The sequence below is a fragment of the Tachyglossus aculeatus genome, chromosome 1, assembly GCF_015852505.1.
Source record: "Tachyglossus aculeatus isolate mTacAcu1 chromosome 1, mTacAcu1.pri, whole genome shotgun sequence".
Classification (NCBI taxonomy): domain Eukaryota; kingdom Metazoa; phylum Chordata; class Mammalia; order Monotremata; family Tachyglossidae; genus Tachyglossus; species Tachyglossus aculeatus.
The window spans coordinates 57,377,718-57,404,084 of NC_052066.1; the positions used below are offsets into that span (position 1 = coordinate 57,377,718).

Consider the following 26,367-nt stretch of genomic DNA (forward strand, 5'->3'; position numbering starts at 1 on the left):
CAGCTGAGAGGTTGAGGAGGATTAGGATAGAGTAGGAGCCATTGGATTTGGCAAGCAGGAGGTCATTGGTGACCTTTGAGAGGGCAGTTTCTGTGGAATGTAGGGGACGGAAGCCAGATTGGAGGGGGTCGAGGAGAGAGTTGTCATTGAGGAATTCGAGGCAGCGTGTGTAGACGACTCATTATCTTCCTTCCCAAACCCTGTCCTTTCCCTGACTTTCCCGTCACTGTAGATGGCACTACCATCCTTCTTTTCTCACAAGCCCACAACCTTGGCATCATTCTCAACTCTGCTCTCTCATTCACCCCACACATCCAATCCGTCACCAAAACTTGCCGGTTTCACCTCCACAACACTGCCAAGTTCCACACTTTCCTCTCCATCCAAAACACTACCTTGCTGGTTCATTCTCTCATCCTATCTTGACTGGATTATTGCATCAGCCTCCTCTCTGATCTCCCATCCTCCTGTCTCTCCCCACTTCAGTCTATACTTCACGCTGCTGCCCGGATCATATTTGTGCAGAAACGCTTTGGGCATGTTACTTCCCTCCTCAAAAATCTCCAGTGGCTGCCGGTAAATCTGTGAATCAAGCAAAAACTCCTCACTCTCGGCTACAAGGTTCTCCATCACCTTGCCCCCTCCTACCTCACCTCCCTTCTCTCCTTATACAGTCCAGCTCACACCCTCTGCTCCTCTGCGGCTAACCTCCTCACTGTACCTGGTTCTCGCCTGTCCTGCCATCGACCCCCGGCCCACATCCTCCCCCTGGCCTGGAGTGCCCTCCCTCTGCACACCCATCAAGCTAGCTCTCTTCCTCCCTTCAAAGCCCTTACTTTACTTACTTTACCTTACTTTATACCAATAAAGTATGGGGCTGGGATATTAGAAGCAAGAGATTGAGGCGGGAGGCAGTGGGACAGGGGATTTGAGGTCTTGAATGTCTGTAGCAAGTGCCAAGGGAGTGGATATGGGATTCAGTAAGCATTGAGAAATAATGTTGCTGAAATTACAAATTAGGCCCTCCACTTCCCATGTCCATGTTCTTTAACACTAGGTCATACTGCTCCTCAGGCAGCTTTAAACTAGCTATTTTCAGTGATTCCAATTTATAGCACTATTTCAGTTTTTATTTTTAAAACAAATCCTGTTTGAGGATTCCTGTTTAACTGCTAATAACCTGTGTAAATGATTGGAAAGCATCAAAGGAAGTCCAACAATCCCTTTGACACTGCCTAAAGGTAAAGCTTATCCAGTACTTTTGTAGATATAGTTGCTGTTTACAGAGACCAATTCTCCTTCCTAAAATTCTCAACCTGCCTGAGCCTTACAATTTTGGCTTCAAAACAGCTAAACCATTCTTACAGAAGAAATGACTGAAATATCTGTGTAGATTGACTGCCAGATGTGCGACAAGTTCAAAAGAAAAAGGTGATACATGTTCCATGCTGCTAAATGCCAAAGCCTTAATATGATTAGTCACAAAAACAGATAAAAGGTAAGGTGGCTTCTGAGAAATAACAAGATTTTTTTTTTTCGGTTGGTGGATAAACTGAATTAAGAGATGGTACAAATGGCTTTCCTAGATCAGACATTTCTTCCTGCTTTCTATTTGTGTGACATTCTGAAGTCAATTGGGATGACTGTGGAATTCGGACTTGGGATGACTTCATGCTTCGGAGAAGAACCGTGGCTCAGTGGAAAGAGCATGGGCTTTGGAGTCAGGGGTCATGGGTTCAAATACCAGCTCTGCCGCTCGTCAGCTGTGTGACTTTGGCAAGTCACTTAACTTCTCTGTGCCTCAGTTCCCTCATCTGTAAAATGGGGATTAAAAATGTGATGCCAGCTGTGGGACAACCTGATCACCTTTTAACCTCCCCAGTGCTTAGAACAGTGCTTCGCACATAGTAAGTGCTTAACAAATACCATCATTATTTATGTTACTGTCATCCAAGGACTATTTTGAAGCCCTGGTGGATGTAGATGACAAGGTGTCTCAAAGACCCAGATTCACTCTCTTGCTTATTACTTTCTTAAGAACAAATGGCCCTAGTCCCAGGCATAATGTCCTCTCCCTAACACAGAGTACAAAAAAGTAAGAACAGGCAATAGACTTTGTTTGAGGTTGATAATGAATGCAAAGTGGATGGACTTCCGTGGTGATACCAGAGACTCCAGTAAATGGTCAGCTGTGCTCATCAAATAAAGTGGCTCAAAGTGGTTTACCTGCTAGACAGCTTGAGAGAAATTCAATTGTTTAGGAAGGATTTTTTTTAATTAGCTGTTAATGACTGAGTAGTGAAGTAAAAATTAAACCTTGCTATAATGGTTGGTGGGAGGCCTCTGTTATTTCTCTAAAGTGACAGCAAGAACAAAATGGAAAAGGTTTTCAAGTTAGTCCAAGCTTTATTTACATAGACACTATCTATTGTAAATACTTCTCAACAGAACTGAAATAAAAGACCAGATTAGCTGGTTAAATAGAGTTTAGAAATGTGTCAAGCTTTACATTTAAACGATCCTCTTTTAAATGCATTATTATTCCCAATTTTCTACTTCTACAGATCATGGATTTAAATAATATCAATAATTGCTTAGGTCTTGAAGCTAAATGGAAGGAGTGGCTCTAATAAATACATATATACTGCAGGGGCAGGAGGCCAACTAACTGGATCTTTCATTATGTGTGCCTTTTCCACTTACCCTCAAGTGAATGGAAAAATCACAGCATTCACCATTAAGTTGAGAAAAATCACAACAATGTTTCCCGAGGCACAAATCAATATCTAAAGACATGATAAAGTGTTGAATACTTTGTGTCTGAATTTTAGGTTTTACAAAAATCATATGCTTCATTGCACTGATGTTCTTTCTTGATGTGCTTATCACCTAACGATTCCCACTGCAGGGATGCAAACTGAATCCCAAGAGCTAAGCAATTAATAGCTTAATTCTGCTTAATTCTTTGGGGAAAGTGTGTGCCCTGGAAAGAGCACACTCCTGGGAGTCAGAGGACCTGGGTTCTAATCCTGGCTCTGCCACTCATCTGCTTTGTAACCTGAGGTTAGTCACTTCATTTCTCTGCAAATATTCCTTCATTTGCAAAATGGAGAGTCAAAACCTGACTTGCTCCCCTTTGCTCTTCCCCACTCCCAGCTCCACAGCACTCATGTGCATATCTGTAATTTATTTATTTGTATTGATGTCTTTCTCTTCCCCCCCAGAATGTAGGCTTGGTGTGGACAGAGAATGTGTCTCTTTATTGTTGTGTTGCGCTCTCCCAAGCACTTGGTGCAGAGCTCTGCACAAAGTAAGCACTCAAAAAACACGGTTGAATGAATTTATGTATGAAAACCTGTTCTCCCTCTTATTTAGACTGTGGGACCTGATTACCTTGCATTTACCCCACTGCTTAGCAAAGTGTTTGACACATTAGTAGGCGATTAACAAATACTACTATTCAGTGTTTTTGAAATTGATTATTAAATAGCTAAATATTTAAAATCAAAATATTGTATATGTCTAAAGAGGGTTACTATCTTATTTATGCCATAGTTGTCTTATGCTATCGAGTCATCTCTGACCCATAGGGACAACATGGACACATCTCTCCCAGAACACCCCAGCTCCATCTGTAATTTTTCTGGTAGTGTATCCTTGGAGTTTTCTTGGTAAAAATATGGAAGTGGCTTACCATTGCCTCCTTCCGCTCAATAAACCTGAGTCTCTGACCTCAACTCTCTCCCATGCTGCTGCTGGCCAGCACAGGTGAGTTTTGCCTTGTAGCAGATTGCCTTCCACTTGCTAGCCACTGCCCAAACTAGGAATGGAATGGATATAACTCTGCTTGACTTTCCCTTCCGTAGTTGAGACTGGTAGAGTACTGGAAACTCTCCACGTGCAACCCTGAGAGGGAGAAGGTGAGGTAGACCAAGGAAATAAAGAAGGCAAAGCTATAGCCTGATCACTGTTCATCCAACTGTCTCTAAGTAACCCCCCATCATATTAGGTGGGGTTCTAGACTGTGAGCCCGTTGTTGGGTAGGGACCGTCTCTATATGTTGCCAACTTGTACTTCCCAAGCGCTTACTACAGTGCTCTGCACACAGTAAGGGCTCAATAAATATGATTGAATAAATGAATGAATGGAATAATAATAATAATAAATTTCAAAGACACTGAGACATTTCAAAGACACTGAGACTTAGAAACATGAATACATAGAGAAGCAGCATGGCTCAGTGGAAAGAGCACGGGCTTTGGAGTCAGAGGTCATGGGTTCAAAGGCAGACTCCGCCACTTGTCAGCGTGTGAATTTGGGCAAGTCACTTCACTTCTCTGTGCCTCAGTTACTTCATCTGTAAAATGGGGACTGTGAGCCCCCTGTGGGACAACCTGATCACCTTTTAACATCCCCAGTGCTTAGAACAGTGCTTTGCACATAGTAAGCACTTAATAAATACCATCATTATTATTATTAATGGGAAATGATTGATGAAGAATTAATGTGGGTTGGTGAACAGAACACAGGCTAGGGAGTCAGGAGAGCTGGGTACTAATCTTGATGCTGCCATTTGCCTTCATCTCATTTTCTTCATCTGTAAAATGAGGATTTAATGACCAAAGAAGTAATGGCATTTTTTGAGCACTGTACTAAGAATTTGGAAAAGCACAATACAACTGAGTTGGTAAATGTGACCCCTGACCACATGGAGTTTACAGTCAACAGGGGAAGACATATGCTAAAATAAATTACAGAGAAAGGCAAAACGATAAAGAGAATAGTAAACAATAAAGATATTGATCATCTAACTACTGTCAGTTCAGGAATGCCCACACTGAGTTCTGAGAATAAAGCAGTTAATGGACTGTTTAATTTTGGGTGGCAAGTGTATGTCCTTGTAAATCAGCTATTAATTCTCTTTAGACAGTTAAACATATTTGATGTGTAAATATTTACTTGCTATTTAATAATCAATTTCAGAGAGACTGAGATTTATTGAGCACTTACTGTATACTTAGAAAAGTACAATGCAAAAGAGTTGATAGTTGAGAAGCAGCGTGGTTCAAGAAGCAGTGTGGCTCAGTGGAAAGAGCACAGGCTTGGGAGTAGGAGGTCATGGGTTCAAATCCTGACTCTGCCACTTAAGTGACCTTGGGCAAGTCTCTTAACTTCTCTGTGCCTCAGTTACCTCATCTATAAAATGGGGACTAAGACTGCGAGCCTCATGTGGGACAACCTGATCATCTTGTATCCCCCCCAGTGCTTAGAATGGTGCTTTGCATATAGTAAGTGCTTAACAAATGCCATCATCATCATATGATCCCTGCAAATGCAGTTTACAGTCTGCAGTCTACAGTAGGTAACATTATTATGTTGTTGTTATCAAAATTAGTATCATTATTTTCCACCTCTCAACTTGCATCTAACACATGGAACTTGTACTTAACATAGGATTGGCACATCTTAAAAGGTTTACTAATTCCAAGTCTAAATAGAAGAGCATGTTATATTTTTCTGATGCGAAATTCTAAATAAAAATAGAACAAATAACCACAAACAAACCCACCTAGAAAGAATAAAGATGCATTTTCTGTTCACATATTTGGAAAGGATCCATGAGAGGAAGCCCCTGCGTAAAGTAATTAAACTATAAAGAGTACTATAAAAGTACTATAAAGTACTATTAAATAAAGAATTCCAGATATGATTTCACTTAAGCCACAATGGAAAAGTGAAAGAAATAAAAATTGATAATACCTTATGTCAGTAATTTTCAATTTACTCATTAGAAATCACAAAAATGAATCAACCACAGTTATTTTAATGCAACGGAATCAAGAGGAACCTCACTTTGTTCATCCTAGTTCCATTCTGAAAATACATCAAAACAGAGATTACACACTATGTCTTGTTTACTAAAGACGGAAGAAAATGTGAATACAAATGAACTCATTTTTAGAAGATTTTTTGCAACCAACTAACTCTTCTCTCAGCAGGAATAAAGAGCACCAATTATGTTCTAAGGAAGAGCATTAGGCGTTTGACATATTTAATTGATAAAGCACAATCCGGGCTATCAAGAGTACAGCAATCTGTCATGGTGCTCTGTCCATTAGAAATTTTCTTGCTAGTCAATCTCTAATGTGTTCTTATAGGCTTTTTCTGTATCTTTTAAGGGCTGGAGTATCTAAACTTTCAAACTCCACGGGGCTTGGCAAAGCATCCTTGGGTTCATCAAACTATTGTCCCCAAGGTAAATTTTACTGCCACCACCATACAATCAGTCCAAACCAGAAAAGGACTGTCTCAACTCTGTTCACAAATGGTGACATTCAATGTTGAAGGGAAGTAGGAGTGCCCTGCAAAAGAACTCTAGAAAGCACCCATTAGATTGCAAGCTCCATAAAGACCTCTGTTGTACACATGTTCTGTCATCCATGTGACTAATACATTGCTCTGCACATAGCTGGGTTCATTAATTGATGATGGAATCTCCCATCAGGAATGACAGATAGATGGGCTTTGGTTCCTTTTATTTGTGGTATTTGTTAAGCACTTACTATGTGTCAGTACTAAGTACTGGGGTAGACACATGCTAGTCATGTTGGACACTGTCCATGTCCTACATGGGGTTCACAATCTTCGTCCTCACTCTACAGATGAGGAAACTCAGGCATAGAAAAAGTTTAGTGCCTTGCCCAAGGTCACACAGTAAACAAGTGGCGGGGCCAGGATTAGAACCCAGGTCCTTTTGACTCAGATCCATGTCCTATCCACTAGGCCATACTGGTACTCAGTCCTAAGACTTCAAGACTAAGAACCTGAACATAGGGCTTGGTTCTAGTGCTAGAGATTTGTGAGATGTCACTCTAGCACTCTCTTGCCTGCTAATTCATTCAATCATATTTATTGAGTGCTTACTGTGTGCAGAGCACTGCACTAAGTGTTTGGCACTGTCCTAATCATATTTCCTCTGGGGCACAGGTGGAACAAGTGAGTGGAGAGGCAGTAGTTAATGTTGCAATATTATTATTATCATTATTGTGACATTTGTTAAGCATTTACTATGTGTCAAATACTGTTCTAAGCACTGGGATAGACACAAGTTAATCAGGTTGGACATACTCCCTGTCCCATATGGGGCTCACAGTCTAAGTAAGAGGGGGAAGGCACTTAGCCTGAAGCTTGACAGTTTAAGAAACTGAGACACATGGAAGTTAAGTGACTTGTCCAAGGTCACCCAGAAATCAATCGGTACAGCATATGTGATCTTTGTCCACAGGAGCCAGTTACAGGAAGAATGAGGGCTAAAACAGAGATCCTGATTCCAAGAGAAGTGCTCTATCTATTGACCAGCAGTCGATCTGGTTCAATAAATATTGTTGCTCCTGCAGCAGAGTGAATGTAGCAGGAGACAACTTTCACTTCCTTCACACATGCTTAGAGTAGAAATCCACCCTGCTCTCTGGGAAAGAGCACACCTAATAGTAATAATAATAATAATGGTATTGGTTATTTACTATGTTCCAAGCACTGTTCTAAGCGCTGGGGTAGATACAAGGAAATCAGTTTGTCCCACATGGGGCTCACAGTCTTCATCCCCATTTTACAGATGAGGTAACTGAGGCATAGAGAAGTTTGCCCAAAGTCACACAGCTGACAAGTGGCGGAGCCAGGATTTGAACCCATGGCCTCTGACTCCCAAGCCCCTGTTTTAGCTCCTACCCTTCAGCCCACGAGGTGAATGGAAATGGAAAGATTGGGAAGAGTCAATCAATCAGTAGTATTTACTTAATTCTTTATTAAGGTCTCTTCTCCAAGAGGCCTTCTTTGACTGAGCCCGGCTTTCCTCTTCTCCCACTTCCTTTGGCATTGCCCTGACTTTCTCCCTTTACTCAATCTCCCTCCCACCCCCAGCACTTATAGACATATTCATTCATTCATTCATTCATTCAATCACATTCATTGAGCACTTACCAAATGCAGAGCACTATATTAAGCACTTGGTAGAGTACAATACAACAGCAAACAGACACATTCCCTGCCCACAATGATCTTACAGTCTAGAGGCAGACATTAATTTAAAAATACAAATTATAGATATGTACATCAGTGTTGTGGGGCTGGGAGGCCGGGAAGAACCCTACCTGTATATATGTATATACCTGTATATAAGTTTGTACATATTTATTACTCTATTTATTTATTTTACTTGTGCATATCTATTCTATTTATTTTATTTTGTTAATACATTTGGTTTTGTTCTCTGTCTCCCCCTTCTAGACTGTGAGCCCACTGTTGGGTAGGGACTGTCTCTATATGTTGCCAACTTGTACTTCCCAAGCGCTTAGTACAGTGCTCTGCACACAGTAAGCACTCAATAAATATCATCATCATCATCATCAATCGTATTTATTGAGCACTTACTATGTGCAGAGCACTGTACTAAGCGCTTGGGAAGTACAAATTGGCAACATATAGAGACAGTCCCTACCCAACAGTGGGCTCACAGTCTAAATTGACTACCTCCTTCCCCTCCCCACAGCACCTGTATATATGTTTGTACAGATATATTACGCCATTTATTTTACTTGTACATATTTACTATTCAATTTATTTTGTTAATGGTGTTAATTATGTGCATTTAGCTTTGATTCTATTTGTTCTGATGACTTGACACCTGTCCACATGTTCTGTTTTGTTGTCTGTCTCCCCCTTCTAGACTATGAGCCTGCTGTTGGGTAGGGACCGTCTCTATATGTTGCCAACTTGTACTTCCCAAGCGCTTAGTACAGTGCTCTGCACACAGTAAGCGCTCAATAAATACGACTGAATGAATAAATGAATGAATGAAGAACAAAAGGGGCAAGTCACGGAGACAAAGGGAGTGGGAGAAAAGTAAAGGGAGGGCTCAGTCAGGCAAGACCTCCTGGAGGAGACAAAAGGATTTGAAGGGTGGGGAGAGTAATTGTTGGATTTGAGGAGGGAGAGCATTCCTGGCCAGAAGCAGGACCGGGAGCAGGGATGGCTGGTGAGATGTGTGGGGTTGAGGCATAATGAGAAAGTTAGCATTAGGAACAGGAGATTAACAAGGTGAGGTAGTAGGGGGCAAGGTAATGGAGAGCCTTAAATCCCATGGTGAGGAGTTTTTGTTTGATGTAAAGGTTGATGGGCAGCCACTGGAGTTTTTGGAAGAGTGGGCTAACATGTCCTGAACGTTTATGTGGAAAAATGAACCGGGCAGCAGAGTGAAGTATGGACAGGAATGGGGAGAGGCAATAAATTGGGAGGTGAGCAAGGAAGCTGATGCAGTAATCCAGGTGGGATAGTATGAGCGATTGTATTAACATGATAGCAGTTTGGATGTTAACGGAAAGGAAAGGGTGGATTTTAGTGATGTTGTGAAGGTGGAACTGACAGGATTTAGTGATGGATTAAATGTGCGGGTTGAATGAGAAAGAGGAGTAAAGAATAATGTCAAATATCTGTAATTTATATATTTATATTAATGTCTGTCTTCCCCTCTAGACTGTAAGCTCACTGTGGGCAGGGAATGTACCTACCAACTCTGTTGTATTGTACCCTCCCAAGAACTGCACACAATAAGTGGTCAATAAACACCACTGAGGAGGAGGAGGATGACAGAGAAAGAAGTACATATAATCCCTTCTCTTAAAAGCTTCAATTCTCAACTCCAAATTATTCAAATAATCAATAACCCTTTTAGCCTATTTCTGCATTTTCCCATTTCTCTGGAGTGCTTAATTTAGTGCTTCACATGTTGTAAGTACTTAATAAATGGCATTACATCACTGCTGAGGTGGGTAGCATAATACCTCTTTTTTTTTGAGCTGGGCAGTAAAAGAAGGAACCATCTGACGATGGCCCAGTGAAGAAAGCACTAGTCTGTGATTCAGAGGTCCTGAGTTCTAATACTGATTGTGCCATTTGGCTGCTGTTTGACCTTGGGCAAATCACTTTCCTCCTATGTAAAATGGGGATTCAGTACTTGGGCAGTGAGTTCCTTGTGGACCAGGGACTGTGTCTGACCTGATTATCCTGTATCTACCCCAGGCCTTAGCACATAGTAAGCTCTTAACAAATACATGCCAATATTTCATTATTATTATTTTATTATTATTATTATAGGTACTCCGCTATTAAGGTAAAAGTGTGGATGCTAAAATGGAGACCAAAAGAGAAAAGCAAGAGCTGTGGAATGAGAGTGGTTTTGGCATAAAAAAAAATACATCTTCTTATACATACAGAAGCAGCGTGGGTCAGTGGAAAGAATATGGGCTTGGAGTCAGAGGTCATGGGTTCAAATCTCAGCTCCACCAATTGTCAGCTGTGTGACTTTGGGCAAGTCACTTAACTTCTCTGAGCCTCAGTTCCCTCATCTGTAAAATGGGGATTAGGACTGTGAGCCCCACAGGGCACAACCTGATCACCTTGTATCCCCCCAACACTTATAACAGTGCTTCACACATAGTAAGTGCTTAACAAATGCCATCATTATTATTATACAAAGGGAAGTTACAAGTTTGAGAAAGACTAAGTAACCTCCATAACTGCTACCGAAGTGCCAGTGGAGATATAGTGAAAAGATATCACCAGATCATATTGAAACTTAGAACAGTTCTTTAGTTACCAATTCATTAAATTGGAAAAAATCTAATTTCTTCAGTCAAGGACTTTTTCAAATAGAGAGTTAAACTTTGACATTTGCTGTACCTAATGCAGCTATACCAGTCACTCCGGGTGAACTATAAGGTTTGGTCTGAGCTTTAGATTTCCAAAATAAGATGACCTTTCATGTTTAATTCTGCCTTATTTAAGCATATTATTGGAAATACAAAATGTTCATGCCTCATGATAGCATCCAAATGTTTTTCCTTTACCCCATTCAAGAGCTTTTCATTAGTTGAAATCTCTTGAAGAGCATAACTCTGAAGAACACTGTATAAAACTGGAACCTCTCTAATTATTTGCCCTGAGTTGGTAGTGTAATTTACAATTTGCTGCAGTGATAGATTACACCAAATGCTTTGTCATTAAGATCATACCTTCCTAATCAGAAAAAATAGTAACATAGAATTCCACCTGTCACTTCAAAGTAATTCTTCAATAAAAATGCAAATAGCATTTCCAATTATAACTGATACAATTTCACCTTAAAATAATAACAAAGGAATAAAAAAGGAAAAAAAAAACCTAAGACCACAATACATTATATACTATATCAAATATTTTTTCTGCTTCTATAGAAAAAATAACAACTTACATAGTTCAAAAGATAAGGTGACATACTTCCTAAAGCTACATCTTGCATTATTAGAATATCATTCATTCATTCATTCATTCAATCGTATTTATTGAGTGCTTACTGTGTACAGAGCACTGTACTAAGCGCTTGGGAAGTACAAGTCGGCAACAACCTTTGCCAAAATATAATTTAATAGACCTTTAAAATATATTCATAGGCACTGCCTGATGACACATAAATTTGAATGTACTAAACAGGAAGATATGTGCAGCTCTCTAAGCACAAACCTAAGAATTTAAGCAGTTTCTTATCAATTTCTTTGAGCATCACTGAAGTTTTGAAAACTACGATCACATCTTTGAACATTGACATGAATTTACTTGTTCAAATGAATATGTTTAAAACAATTTCAGGAACAGTTAGGAGTTGAAAATGCTATTTGGTTAATAACAGTTTTAACTATCAGATCATGGAACAAAAAAATGCATTTTTTTCCACCCTAAATTCATATAAAGTTGATAAAGTCTTTAATTGGGCAGGCTCTCTAGTAAAACTTATTGTAATACAATTTGTTTAGTCAATAGTTTCTTTTAGTGTGTGGGGGAATTAGAGATAATCCTGGGAAAGATAATCCTTCTACATTTAGACTCATCACTACTGCACATGCTCTTTTTTTTACCTCTTTTTAATTTTTTTAATGGAATTTGTTTAGTGCTTTCTGTATGCCAGGAACCATTTCAGTGCTGGGCTAGTTACAGGGTAATTAGTTTGGACACAGTCCCCGTCCCGCACTGGGCTCACTGTCATAATCCACATTTTGGATTGGTTTTATAATCTTATTTCTGCCCCAGTGCTTGGAATACAATAAGCACTTAACAAAGACCATAATTTCAAGCAATTATTATTATAATTTTCCTATTAATAAACCACTGATGTCTCCCCTATTGCTATTTGGATAACATAAAAACTACTGATATTGTTTCCTGGCTCCCTGTTAGTTGTCTCCTTTTACTATGTTCCTGTCCTCTTCACTTTGAATTCTCCCAACTCTGACCTAGTGCTCACACTTTTCATCTTGTGTAGAACTCAAAAATAATGCATACAAAGAATTCTGAGATAGTTGATGAGATGTAACGACTAAAAGAAGAAAGATTTTTTTAACCAAATTTTCAGAGAAGTAACAACTTTTAATTAATTGTACTGATTTTCATATGACAAGAGATTTTAGTGTGACGAGAGAACTCAAATTAAGTAAAGGCTTAAAGAAATCAGAGTATTGGTAATTAGAGGTATGGTTGAACATATTTCTGGTTTTATATTTTATTGCTCTTTAAATTGCAGATATCAATTAAACCTTTGCAGTAACAGAGGACCTTAACAAGACTTACCAAACTGTGTATCCCTGACTTGACCCCTCTGTACTTTCCCCCTTACAGACCTTCTACACTTATGTATATATCTGTAACTTTTTATATATATATTAACCTCAGTCTCCCCCTATCTAGACTGTAAGCTCATTGTGGGCAGGGAATGTGTCTGTTTATCATTGTATTGTACTCTCTAAAGCACTTAGTACAGTGCTTTGCATACAGTAAGCACTCAATAAATATGATTAAATGAATTAATGAATGAATCAATCAATCAATCAGTGGCATTTATTGACCACTCAATTTGTGCAATTCACAGTATTAAGTATTTGGGAGTTTTCCACGGAGTTAGGCACAATTTCTGTCCTCAAGGAGTATACAATCTAGTGGAGATGGCAGACAATAAAATAAATTCCATGGAATGGAAGCAGGGAATAAGGATGTGTACGTAAGTGTGTGAGGTGTTGGTGGGATGACTGTCAAAGTCCTTATGGGGGGACAGATCCAACTGCAAAGGGAGGGAGAAAAGGGTGGGGTATAAGAGATTAATCAGGGAAGGCTTGCTGGAGGAGATATTATTTTAGTAGGGATTTGAAGATGGGGGGGAATGGTGGATTGTCTACTGTGTGATTTGCATACAAGGGTGGGCCATTTGTCCACCACTAGCATAATAACTTGGTTTTGCATAGCTCTTTTATTCCCAAAACACTCTCACATCACTTATTTCATTTTTGCTTTCACCACAACTTGCGATGTGGTAGAAATGCAAGTACTAGTATGCCCATTTTGAAGATGAGGAAAGTGAGAGACAGCAGGGTTAAATTAATTTCTTCTGATCGCCTAGCAGGCCGATGGTAAAGTACGGGTTCAAACCAGTTCCTCTGGTTTCCAGACCAGTGCTCTTCCACTACACTATGGTGAGGGAAGGAGGAAAGAGAGATTGAATAGAGAGGGAGGTGGAATATTCCTTGAGAATGGATACTGGGCGTACCAAATCCATTGTATTTGTGCTCTTGGTACAGTGCTCCACACACAGTAAGCACACAATAAATAGGATTGAACAAGTGAATGAATGACGATAAACAAAAAAACAAATATGAATGCAACCGAAAACCTGTCTCCAGATGGTTTTAGAGCAGGATAAAAGTGGATATGTGGAGAAAAGTGTCATTCAGCCATTGTCCTAACCACTAAATCTCCTGTTTCTATCCTTAACACTACTGCTGAACCTTCTTTATTTCTTCCCATGACCTATACGATACACCATCCCATTGACATGGCCTTTTCCTTTCAGGTTCAAACAGTAACCGAGTAAGGTCCCCAGAATGTATGGTAAACTTGTATCTACCCCAACACTTAGAACAGTGCTTAGCACATAGTAAGCACTTAACAAATACCATAATCATTATTATTACTGAGTGGTGGGGTCAGGATTAGAACCCATGACCTTCTGATTCCCACACCCATGCACTAACCACTAAGCCATGCAGCTTCTCAGCGTTGGGGTACAAGCAGTGTGGCTCTGTGGAAAGAGCCCGGGCCTTGTAGTCAGAGGTCATGGGTTCAAACCTCGGCTCCACCAATAGTCAGCTGTGTGACTTTGGGCAAGTCACTTAACTTCTCTGTGCCTCAATTCCCTCATCTGTAAAATGAAGATTAATCAATCAATCAATCAATCGTATTTATTGAGCGCTTACTATGTGCAGAGCACTGTACTAAGCGCTTGGGAAGTACAAATTGGCATCACATAGAGACAGTCCCTACCCAACAGTGGGCTCACAGTCTAAAAGGGGGAGACAGAAAACAGAACCAAACATACCAACAAAATAAAATAAGTAGGATAGAAATGTACAAGTAAAATAAATAAATAAATAAATAAATAGAGTAATAAATATGTACAACCATATATACATATATACAGGTGCTGTGGGGAAGGGAAGGAGGTAAGACGGGGGGATGGAGAGGGGGACGAGGGGGAGAGGAAAGAAGGGGCTCAGTCTGGGAAGGCCTCCTGGAGGAGGTGAGCTCTCAGCAGGGCCTTGAAGGGAGGAAGAGAGCTAGCTTGGCGGATGGGCAGAGGGAGGGTATTCCAGGCCCGGGGGATGACGTGGGCCGGGGGTCGACGGCGGGACAGGCGAGAGCGAGGTACAGTGAGGAGATTAGCGGTGGAGGAGCGGAGGGTGTGGGCTGGGCAGTAGAAGGAGAGAAGGGAGGTGAGGTAGGAGGGGGCGAGGTGATGGACAGCCTTGAAGCCCAGGCTGAGGAGTTTCTGCCTGATGCGCAGATTGATCGGTAGCCATTGGAGGTTTTTGAGGAGGGGAGTAATATGTCCAGAGCGTTTCTGGACAAAGATAATCCGGGCAGCAGCATGAAGTATGGATTGAAGTGGAGAGAGACACGAGGATGGGAGATCAGAGAGAAGGCTAGTGCAGTAGTCCAGACGGGATAGGATGAGAGCTTGAATTAGCAGGGTAGCGGTTTGGATGGAGAGGAAAGGGTGGATCTTGGCAATGTTGCGGAGCTGAGACCGGCAGGTTTTGATGACGGCTTGGATGTGAGGGGTGAATGAGAGAGCGGAGTCGAGGATGACACCAAGGTTGCGGGCTTGTGAGACGGGAAGGATGGTAGTGCCGTCAACAGAGATGGGAAAGTCAGGGAGAGGACAAGGTTTGGGAGGGAAGACAAGGAGCTCAGTCTTCGACATGTTGAGCTTTAGGTGGTGGGCGGACATCCAGATGGAGATGTCCTGAAGGCAGGAGGAGATGCGAGCCTGGAGGGAGGGGGAGAGAGCAGGGGCAGAGATGTAGATCTGGGTGTCATCAGCGTAGAGATGATAGTTGAAGCCGTGGGAGCGAATGAGGTCACCAAGGCAGTGAGTGTAGATTGAGAACAGAAGGGGACCAAGCACTGAACCTTGGGGAACCCCCACAGTAAGAGGATGGGAGGGGAAGGAGGAGCCTGCAAAAGAGACTGAGAAAGAACGACCGGAGAGATAAGAGGAGAACCAGGAGAGGACGGAGTCTGTGAAGCCAAGGTCAGATAACGTGTTGAGGAGAAGGGGGTGGTCCACAGTGTCAAAGGCAGCTGAGAGGTCGAGGAGGATTAGGACAGAGTATGAGCCGTTGGATTTGGCAAGCAGGAGGTCATTGGTGACCTTTGAGAGCGCAGTTTCCGTGGAATGAAGGGGACGGAAGCCAGACTGGAGGGGGTCGAGGAGAGAGTTGTTGTTGAGGAATTCTAGGCAGCGCGTGTAGACAACTCGTTCAAGGAGTTTGGAAAGGAATGGTAGGAGGGATATGGGACGATAACTAGAAGGTGAGGTGGGGTCAAGAGAGGGTTTTTTTAGGATGGGAGAGACATGGGCATGTTTGAAGGCAGAGGGGAAGGAACCAGTGGAGAGTGAGCGGTTGAAGATGGAAGTTAAGGAGGGGAGAAGGGATGGAGCGAGAGATTTCATAAGATGAGAGGGAATGGGGTCAGAAGCACAGGTGGCCGGAGTAGCACTTGAGAGGAGGGAGGAGAGTTCCTCTGAGGATACCGCTGGGAAGGATGGGAGAGTAGCAGAGAGTGTTGAGAGCCGGGGGGTTGGAGAAAGGGGGCAAGAGACTTTGGGGAGGTCGGACCTGATGGATTTAATTTTGTTAATGAAGTAGGAGGCCAGATCGTTGGGGGTGAGGGAAGGAGGAGGGGGAGGAACCGGGGGCCTGAGAAGGGAGTTGAATGTACGGAAGAGCTGGCGGGGGTGATGGGCATGGGTGTCAATAAGGGAGGAGAAATAGTTTTGTCTGGCAGAAGAGAGGGCTGAGTTAAGGCAGGAAAGGATAAACTTGAAGTGAACGAGGTTGGCATGGTGTTTAGACTTTCGCCAGCAGCGTTCGGCAGCTCGATCATAAGAGCGAAGGAGGCGGACAGTGGCAGTGATCCAGGGCTGTGGGTTAGTGGTGCTAGAGCGGCGAAGGGAAAGGGGAGCGAGCGAGTCTACCTGAGTAGAAAGGGTAGAGTTGAGAGCAGTAATCTGATCATCAAGACTGGGTAGAGAGGAGAGGGCGGCGAGGTGAGGTGTGAGGCGCTCCGAAAGATGGGTGGGGTCCAGAGAGCGGAGATCTATGTGAGGGAGTAATACGGATTTACAGGGGAAAGGAGTGTGAGTGAGGAGGCAGGTGAGAAGATTATGATCAGAGAGAGGGATCACAGAGTTGGTGAGGGTGGACACAGTGCAGCGGTAGGAGATGATAAGGTCGAGGGTATGACCAAGTTGGTGAGTGGGTGAGGTGGGGTGGAGGAAGAGGTTGGCAGCGTCAAGGAGAGATAGAAGGCGGGCGGCAGAGGAGTCGTTAGGGATATCCATGTGGATATTGAAGTCTCCGAGGATCAGAGTGGGCATGGAGAAGGAGAGAAGGAATGTGAGGAAGGGGTCAAAGTCGTTAAAGAAGTTGGAAGTGGGGCCCGGAGGGCGGTAGATGACGGCTACAAGAATCTGGAGGGGATGGTAGAGGCAAATAATGTGGGCTTCAAAGGAAGGGAAGGAAAGGGAAGGGGGAGGAGGGATAGTGCGAAAGCAACATTGGGGGGCGAGAAGGAAACCGACACCTCCTCCTTTTCCGGTGAGTCTGGGGGAGTGGGAGAAGAAGAGACCTGCACTGCAGAGAGCAGCAGAAGAGACCGTGTCGTCCGGCGACAGCCATGTTTCAGATTAAGACTGTGAGCCCCCCGTGGGACAACCTGATCACCTTGTAAGCTCCCCAGTGCTTAGAACAGTGCTTTGCACATAGTAAGCGCTTAATAAATGCCATCACTATTATTATTATCTTATATTATTATTATCTTTTAGACTGTGAGCCTTTTAGACTGTGAGCCCACTGTTGGGTAGGGACTGTCTCTATATGTTGCCACCTTGTACTTCCCAAGCGCTTAGTACAGTGCTCTGCACACAGTAAGTGCTCAATAAATATGATTGATGATGATGATGATGATGATGATGATTATTATTATTATTATAAATTACTATCAGATTGGATATACTCCCTCTCCCAAGAGGGGTTCACAGTCTAAATTGGAGGGAGGAGGATTTAATCCTCATTTCACAGATGAGGTAACTGAGGCACAGAAAATTTAAGTGACTTGCTGAGGTAACACAGCAGGCCAGGATTATGAACTGGGAACCTCTGTCTTCCATGCCCATGCCCTTTCCACTAGAACACACGGCTCCTAGGAATTCAAGCACTTCTTTAGGACATCATTACAACATCCTGCCAGTCCACGCAGCACATAATGGTATAACCAGAGCCTGATTAACACAGGCTAGCAGGGCTTAAGTCAAAGCCTCGACCAACCACTAAAATCATACCTGCTCTTGACCTTATCATTGTAGCTGCTCTTTGGAAAATTATTAAGATGCTGTTGTTCTCAAAACAGCTCCTGCCAAGTCAGTCTGTGCTGCTATTTCAGTCTTTTAGAGGGAGGGTGTGCTGTCTTGTAAATAACATGGAATGTGGCCGCATGAGAGAGGAGCCTGAATGTTCCAGGAGCTCCTCCTTTAAACCTCTCCCTGCCTCAGTCTTCTACCCCTTCTTACTTTGCCTACGCTTGGAGATAGAAGCAGCATGGTCTAGTGGAAAGAGCATGGGCCTGGAAATTAGAGGACCTGGTAATAGTCTCTGCTCTGCTAATTGTTTTCTGCAAGACCTTGACCATGACATTTAACTTCTCTGCCCCTCAGTTTTCCTGTTCTCCCTCCTCCCTGCTCAAATCCAACCTGACTTGAAAGCCTTATTGAAGGCACATTTCCTCCACGAGGCCTTCTCATACGAAGTGCCACTTTTCCTCATCTTTCCCCTGTAAATCCGTATTACTCCCTCACAGAGATCTCCGCTCTCTGGACCCCACCCATCTTTCGGAACGCCTCACACCCCACCTCGCCGCCCTCTCCTCTCTACCCAGTCTTGATGATCAGATTACTGCTCTCAACTCTACCCTTTCTACTCAGCTAGACTCGCTCGCTCCCCTTTCCCTTCGCCGCTCTCGCACCACTAACCCACAGCCCTGGATCACTGCCACTGTCCGCCTCCTTCGCTCTTATGCTCGAGCTGCCGAACGCTGCTGGCGAAAGTCTAAACACCATGCCAACCTCGTTCACTTCAAGTTTATCCTTTCCTGCCTTAACTCAGCCCTCTCTTCTGCCAGACAAAACTATTTCTCCTCCCTTATTGACACCCATGCCCATCACCCCCGCCAGCTCTTCCGTACATTCAACTCCCTTCTCAGGCCCCCGGTTCCTCCCCCTCCTCCTTCCCTCACCCCCAACGATCTGGCCTCCTACTTCATTAACAAAATTAAATCCATCAGGTCCGACCTCCCCAAAGTCTCTTGCCCCCTTTCTCCAACCCCCCGGCTCTCAACACTCTCTGCTACTCTCCCATCCTTCCCAGCGGTATCCTCAGAGGAACTCTCCTCCCTCCTCTCAAGTGCTACTCCGGCCACCTGTGCTTCTGACCCCATTCCCTCTCATCTTATGAAATCTCTCGCTCCATCCCTTCTCCCCTCCTTAACTTCCATCTTCAACCGCTCACTCTCCACTGGTTCCTTCCCCTCTGCCTTCAAACATGCCCATGTCTCTCCCATCCTAAAAAAACCCTCTCTTGACCCCACCTCACCTTCTAGTTATCGTCCCATATCCCTCCTACCATTCCTTTCCAAACTCCTTGAACGAGTTGTCTACACGCGCTGCCTAGAATTCCTCAACAACAACTCTCTCCTCGACCCCCTCCAGTCTGGCTTCCGTCCCCTTCATTCCACGGAAACTGCGCTCTCAAAGGTCACCAATGACCTCCTGCTTGCCAAATCCAACGGCTCATACTCTGTCCTAATCCTCCTCGACCTCTCAGCTGCCTTTGACACTGTGGACCACCCCCTTCTCCTCAACACGTTATCTGACCTTGGCTTCACAGACTCCGTCCTCTCCTGGTTCTCCTCTTATCTCTCCGGTCGTTCTTTCTCAGTCTCTTTTGCAGGCTCCTCCTCCCCCTCCCATCCTCTTACTGTGGGAGTTCCCCAAGGTTCAGTGCTTGGTCCCCTTCTGTTCTCAATCTACACTCACTGCCTTGGTGACCTCATTCGCTCCCACGGCTTCAACTATCACCTCTACGCTGATGACACCCAGATCTACATCTCTGCCCCTGCTCTCTCCCCCTCCCTCCAGGCTCGCATCTCCTCCTGCCTTCAGGACATCTCCATCTGGATGTCCGCCCGCCACCTAAAGCTCAACATGTCGAAGACTGAACTCCTTGTCTTCCCTCCCAAACCTTGTCCTCTCCCTGACTTTCCCATCTCTGTTGACGGCACTACCATCCTTCCCGTCTCACAAGCCCGCAACCTTGGTGTCATCCTCGACTCCGCTCTCTCATTCACCCCTCACATCCAAGCCGTCACCAAAACCTGCCGGTCTCAGCTCCGCAACATTGCCAAGATCCGCCCTTTCCTCTCCATCCAAACCGCTACCCTGCTAATTCAAGCTCTCATCCTATCCCGTCTGGACTACTGCACTAGCCTTCTCTCTGATCTCCCATCCTCGTGTCTCTCTCCACTTCAATCCATACTTCATGCTGCTGCCCGGATTATCTTTGTCCAGAAACGCTCTGGACATATCACTCCCCTCCTCAAAAACCTCCAATGGCTACCGATCAATCTACGCATCAGGCAGAAACTCCTCACCCTGGGCTTCAAGGCTGTCCATCACCTCGCCCCCTCCTACCTCACCTCCCTTCTCTCCTTCTACTGCCCAGCCCGCACCCTCCGCTCCTCCACCACTAATCTCCTCACTGTACCTCGCTCTCGCCTGTCCCGCCATCGACCCCCGGCCCACGTCATCCCCCGGGCCTGGAATGCCCTCCCTCTGCCCATCCGCCAAGCTAGCTCTCTTCCTCCCTTCAAGGCCCTGCTGAGAGCTCACCTCCTCCAGGAGGCCTTCCCAGATTGAGCCCCTTCTTTCCTCTCCCCCTCGTCCCCCTCTCCATCCCCCCGCCTTACCGCCTTCCCCTCCCCACAGCACCTGTATATATGTATATATGGTTGTACATATTTATTACTCTGTTTATTTATTTATTTATTTATTTTACTTGTACATTTCTATCCTACTTATTTTATTTTGTTGGTATGTTTGGTTCTGTTCTCTGTCTCCCCCTTTTAGACTGTGAGCCCACTATCGGGTAGGGACTGTCTCTATGTGATGCCAATTTGTACTTCCCAAGCGCTTAGTACAGTGCTCTGCACATAGTAAGCGCTCAATAAATACGATTGATTGATTGATTGATTGATCTTCCACTCCCTCCTGCATTGCCTTGACTTGCTGCTTTGATTGTTCTCCACTCCCAGCCCCACAGCACGTATGTACATATCTGTCATTTTATTTATTTGGGGCGATGTCTGTCTCCCCCTCTCTAAACAGTAAGCTCCTTGTGGGCAGGGAATGTGGCTGTTTATTGTTGTATTGAACTCTCCCAAGAGCTTAGTACAGTGCTCTGCCCACAGTAAGAGCTCAATAAATACGATTGAATGAATGAATGAATAACTAGACTGTGAGCTCCATGAAGCACAGAGAGCATGTACAACCTAAATCACTTATCTATCCTAGTGCTTAGAACAGCATTTGATGTATAGTAAGCATTAGTACACTCCTTCTAGACTGTAAGATCCTGAAAGAAAGGAAACTATATTGAACTTTCCCAAAGGCTTAGTATAGTGCTCTGGGCACAGTTAGCACTCAATAGATGCCATTGACTGATGGTTGATTAATACACATCAGTGACAAATACTGGTACTAATCCCCATCTGTAGCTCCCTTTTTATCTCAGTGCCTCCAGGAGGAATATTGTTTATTCTTTGTGTTGAGGATGCAATAATAACGATGATAATAATAATAATAATTATTATTATTATTATTATTATTATGGCATTTATTAAGTGCTTACTACGTGCAAAGCACTGTTCTAAGCGCTGGGGAGGTTACAAGGTGATCAGGTTGTCCCAAGGCGGGCTCACAGTCTTCATCCCCATTTTACAAATGAGGTAACTGAGGCACAGAGAAGTTAAGTGACTTGCCCAAAGTCACACAGCTGACAGTTGGCAGAGCCGGGATTTGAACCCATGATCTCTGACTCCAAAGCCCATGCTCTTTTCCACTGAGCCACGCTGCTTCTCTAGTGAACAGAGGCAGAGGTGCCCATGGAGTAGAGGTGCCTCATGCATGCCAGCCTATGTGTGTAGTTAGTCAATGGGGTGTTAACTTTAAGTAGTCCCACTAGACATTTTTCAGGGGGCAGAGCATAAGGCTGAATTTTGCAAACACCATGCCCCTAATGCAAAATGTTGGTCCAGTTTTCTCAATTTTGCTGACCTATGTATTAATACCCCTCCCAGGGTCACACCTAGAGAGTTTCAAGTACTCTACCAGTCTCGACTATGGGAGGGAGAGTCAAGCAGAGGCATAATCTTTCTGATCTCCCAACCTCCTGTCTCTCCCCGCTTCAGTCTATATACTTCACTCTGCTGCCTGGATTATCTTTCTATAGACATGTTCTGGGCATGTCTCCCCTCTCCTCAAAAATCTCCAGTGGTTGCCTATCATTCTTCATATCAAGCAAAAACTCCTCACTATTGGCTTCAAAGCTCTCCATCATTTTGCCTCCTCCTACCTCACCTCCCTTCTCTCCTTCTCCAGCCCAGCCCGCACCCTCCGCTCCTCTGCCGCTAACCTCCTCACTGTGCTTCGTTCTCACCTGTCCTGCCATCGACCCCTGACCCACGTCCTGCCTCTGACCTGGAATTCCCTCCCTCCCCACATCCACCAAACTACCTCACTTCCCTCCTTCAAAGCCCTGCTGAAAGCTCACCTCCTCCAGGAGGCCTGAATATTGTCAAATGTATCTTTCAAAATAAACAACCAAATGATGTCTTTTAACATTTTTTTCTATCAAAGCAGTGAATGCTCTAAATTAAGGCAATTTGATTAAAATTTATAGCACTTCATCTCAGCTACCTCAGTGAATGTAGTCACCTCTGCTAAAATCTATTTCTATCCAATTAGTAAGGAGGAGATAGAAGTTGGGAAGTGTAATAGCCATTTTTTCTTACACTGAATCAACCTGGGCAACCTTGTGAATTTTGCTTTATCACAACAGACATAGGAGGTGGGTAAATCCTTCCCTAACACTTCTACTGAACTACATCCAAATTGTGTAATTAAACCACAAGTTATAGCAGAACTGACCATATATTATGAAAGTACCTAAATGTATCTAGTTACATTAAAATCAACTTTTCTTCTCTTACCTTTCTATATCTTCTCATGAACAATATGATAATAAAGTGAACATGCAGAACTAAATCAAAATGCTAAATCTCAATTTTCAAAGCTCACTAACAGTCTTTATCCTTTCCATGAGAGTATCATGGATACTACATTTTAGTTAAAAAAAATAACTTTAATTCCTCAAGTCAACCTAACATACAATTTTTTATTATCCATTATAATATGAATTTCACAACTAACACTCCTTATACTGACCCACCTGTCATTATGATGGGGTAAACAATGTCACCTTTCCAGTGAACAATGAATTACAAAGAAGTTGCAAAGTACATCATCCATCACATTGGCACTAAGTAGGTTTTCAAAGTAGATCTGAGATATCACAAATGCTATATAGACTGTTACCAGAAAGTAAAAATTGGGTATCTCATAAGAAGTGGCCAAATGATGAATGGACATGATGGCTTCAAAGAAAAGGAGAACTACTATTCTCCAAATAACCTTGTCAAAACACAAAGTATCTGTGTAACTCTTAGGGGAGTCAGATAACAATAATTTTAAGAATTCTTTAATAGTTCTACTAGATAGAAATTTCAGCAGCTAAAATGTACTTGAAGTAGACAAAGTGCCCTAGATTAATTATTGGTGAAAAGAACTCAGTGTGCTTCAAAAAAAATATGTAAAACTCATAGAAAACAAAGCCCTTAAAATGCGTATTGTTAGAATACAGATTTTTTAAAAAATCCTTGAGTGAACTTATTTTGAAGAAAAAAGAAAGAAGACAATGTGAGAAATTTAATGTCAATACTGTATTTTACTTAGAAATGCATTTAACCATCTGGCTACATACACTAAAAGTTAAATTAAATATCAGTTACAAAATCCTCTTGTCAAGATGTCTTTGAAATCTTTGTTATGAATTCATATATATATATACTTTAAAGTATATTACACATACCTCACAATGGTTGTAGTCTCATTATAAATAAAATATTCAATATTCAAAAACTGAGATCACAAATTTAGATTTTGATTCAGGGGCAACATTGTAATCACGGGAGAAGGACTGGGAGTCATGAGACCTGTATTCAAGTCCCAGCCTGTACCCATAGCTTGCTATGTGATATTGATTAAGTCACTTAACCTCTCTGTTTCTGAACTTCCTCACTGCAAAATGCGGGTATTAACACTCCTCTTCTGATATCTTTGACTGTGATCCACAGGTGGGTCAGGAACTATGTCCAATCTGAATGACATGTACCTAACCCAGAACTCGGTGAAGTGTTTGACACACTCGGTGAAGTGTGTATTACATGCCAAAACTTTTTTATGGTACTTTATTAAGCACCTACTAAGGGCCAGGCATTGTACTAAGTGCTATGGAAGATACAAGATAATAAGATTGGATACAGTTCTTGTCCCAAATGGTAGGAGAGAGTAGGATTTAATCTCCATTTTACAGATTAGGTATTCATTCATTCAATCGTATTTATTGAGCACTTACTGTGTGCAGAGCACTGTACTAAGCACTTGGGAAGTACAAGTTGGCAACATATAGAGACGGTCCCTACCCAACAGTGGGCTCACAGTCTAGAAGGGGGAGACAGACAACAAAACAAAACATATTAACAAAATAAAATAAGTAGAATAAATAGGCACAAGTAAAGTAAATAAATAAATTGAGTAATAAATACATACAAACATATATACATATATACAGGTGCTGTGGGGAAGGGAAGGAGGTAAGGCGGGGGGATGGAGAGGGGGACGAGGGGGAGAGGAAGGAAGGGGCTCAGTGTGGGAAGGCCTCCTGGAGGAAGTGAGCTCTCAGTAGGGCCTTGAAGGGAGGAAGAGAGCTAGTTTGGTGGATGGGCAGAGGGAGGGCATTCCAGGCCCGGGGGATGAAGTGAGCCGGGGGTCGAGGGAGGGACAGGCAAGAATGAGGCACTGTGAGGAGATTAGTGGTAGAGGAGCGGAGGGTGTGGGCTAGGCTGTAGAAGGAGAGAAGGGAGGTGAGGTAGGAGGGGGCGAGGTGATGGACAGCCTTGAACCTGAGGGTGAGTTTTTGCCTGATGCATAGGTTGATTGGTAGCCACTGGAGATTTTTGAGGAGGGGAGTAACATGCCCAGAGCATTTCTGGACAAAGACAATCTGGGCAGCAGCATGAAGTATGGATTGAAGTGGAGAGAGACAGGAGGGTGGGAGATTGAAGAGGAGGCTGATACAGCAATCCAGATGGGATAGGATGAGAGCTTGAACACGCATGGCAGTGGCTTGGATGGAGAGGAAAGGGCGGATCTTGACAATGTCGCGGAGGTGAGACCAGCAGGTTTTTGTGACGGCTGGGATATGAGGGGTGAGTGAGAGAGCGGAGTCGAGGATGACACCAAGGTTGCGGGCTTGTGAGACGGGAAGGATGGTAGTGCCGTCAACAGTGATGGGAAAGTCAGGGAGAGGGCAGGGTTTGGGAGGGAAGACAAGGAGTTCAGTCTTGGACATGTTGAGTTTCAGGTGGCAGGCAGACATCCAGATGGAGATGTCCTGAAGGCAGGAGGAGATGCGAGCCTGGAGGGAGGGAGAGAGAGCAGGGGCAGAGATGTAGATTTGGGTGTCATCAGCGTAGAGATGATAGTTGAAGCCGTGGGAGCAAATGAAGTCACCAAGGGAGTGAGTGTAAATTGAGAACAGAAGGGGACCAAGAACTGAACCTTGAGGAACCCCTACAGTAAGGGGATGGGAGGGGGAGGAGGAGGCTGCAAAAGAGACTGAGAATGAACCACCGGAGAGATAAGAGGAGAACCAGAAGAGGACGGAGTCTGTGAAGCCAAGGTTGGATAGCGTGTTGAGGAGAAGGGGGTGGTCCACAGTGTCGAAGGCAGCTGAGAGGTCGAGGAGGATTAGGATAGGTAGGTAACTGAGGCATAGAGAAATTAAGTGACTTGCCTAAGGTCACAGAGCAGATAAGTGGTGGAGCTGGGATTAAAACCCAGGACTTCTGACACCCAGGCACGTGCTTTTTCCAGTAGGTCATGCTACTTCTCGACATATATTTTTTCAGATTTTCTTTCCTGACACACTTTTGTCCAGTTTAGAGATTGATTTTAAAATTAATCTTTTAGTAGGTATGCGGTAGTTAACGTAGTATTCTCCAGTTAACCTAGTAGAAAATGGCATATAAGTCTCCAAACTCCAACTTCCTATGGACTCTTTAGTCAATGAATAGTATTTATTGAGCACTACCTGTGTGCAAAGCACTATAATAAGTTCTTGGGAGAGTACATTACAACTGTGTTGGTAGATATGTTTCCTGCCCAGAAGGAACTTGCATCTACAGAGGGAAACAGAAGTTAAAATAAATTACAGACATCTTACATAAATGCCATTTGGCTAAGGGTAAGCTGGTTGTGGGCAGGGAATGTGTCTG

At 43.4% G+C, this 26,367-nt stretch overlaps 1 protein-coding gene and 1 non-coding gene across 2 annotated transcripts in view; both read right to left on the reverse strand.

Annotated features, from left to right (window-relative positions):
- The window catches only part of NAALADL2 (N-acetylated alpha-linked acidic dipeptidase like 2), a 989,255-nt gene that overhangs the window by 570,913 nt on the left and 391,975 nt on the right, over positions 1-26,367 (reverse strand). The window lies entirely within an intron of this gene.
- Positions 3,779-3,916, reverse strand: LOC119938188. The gene has a single exon (XR_005454364.1). It is a non-coding gene; the product is annotated as a small nucleolar RNA SNORA7 (small nucleolar RNA).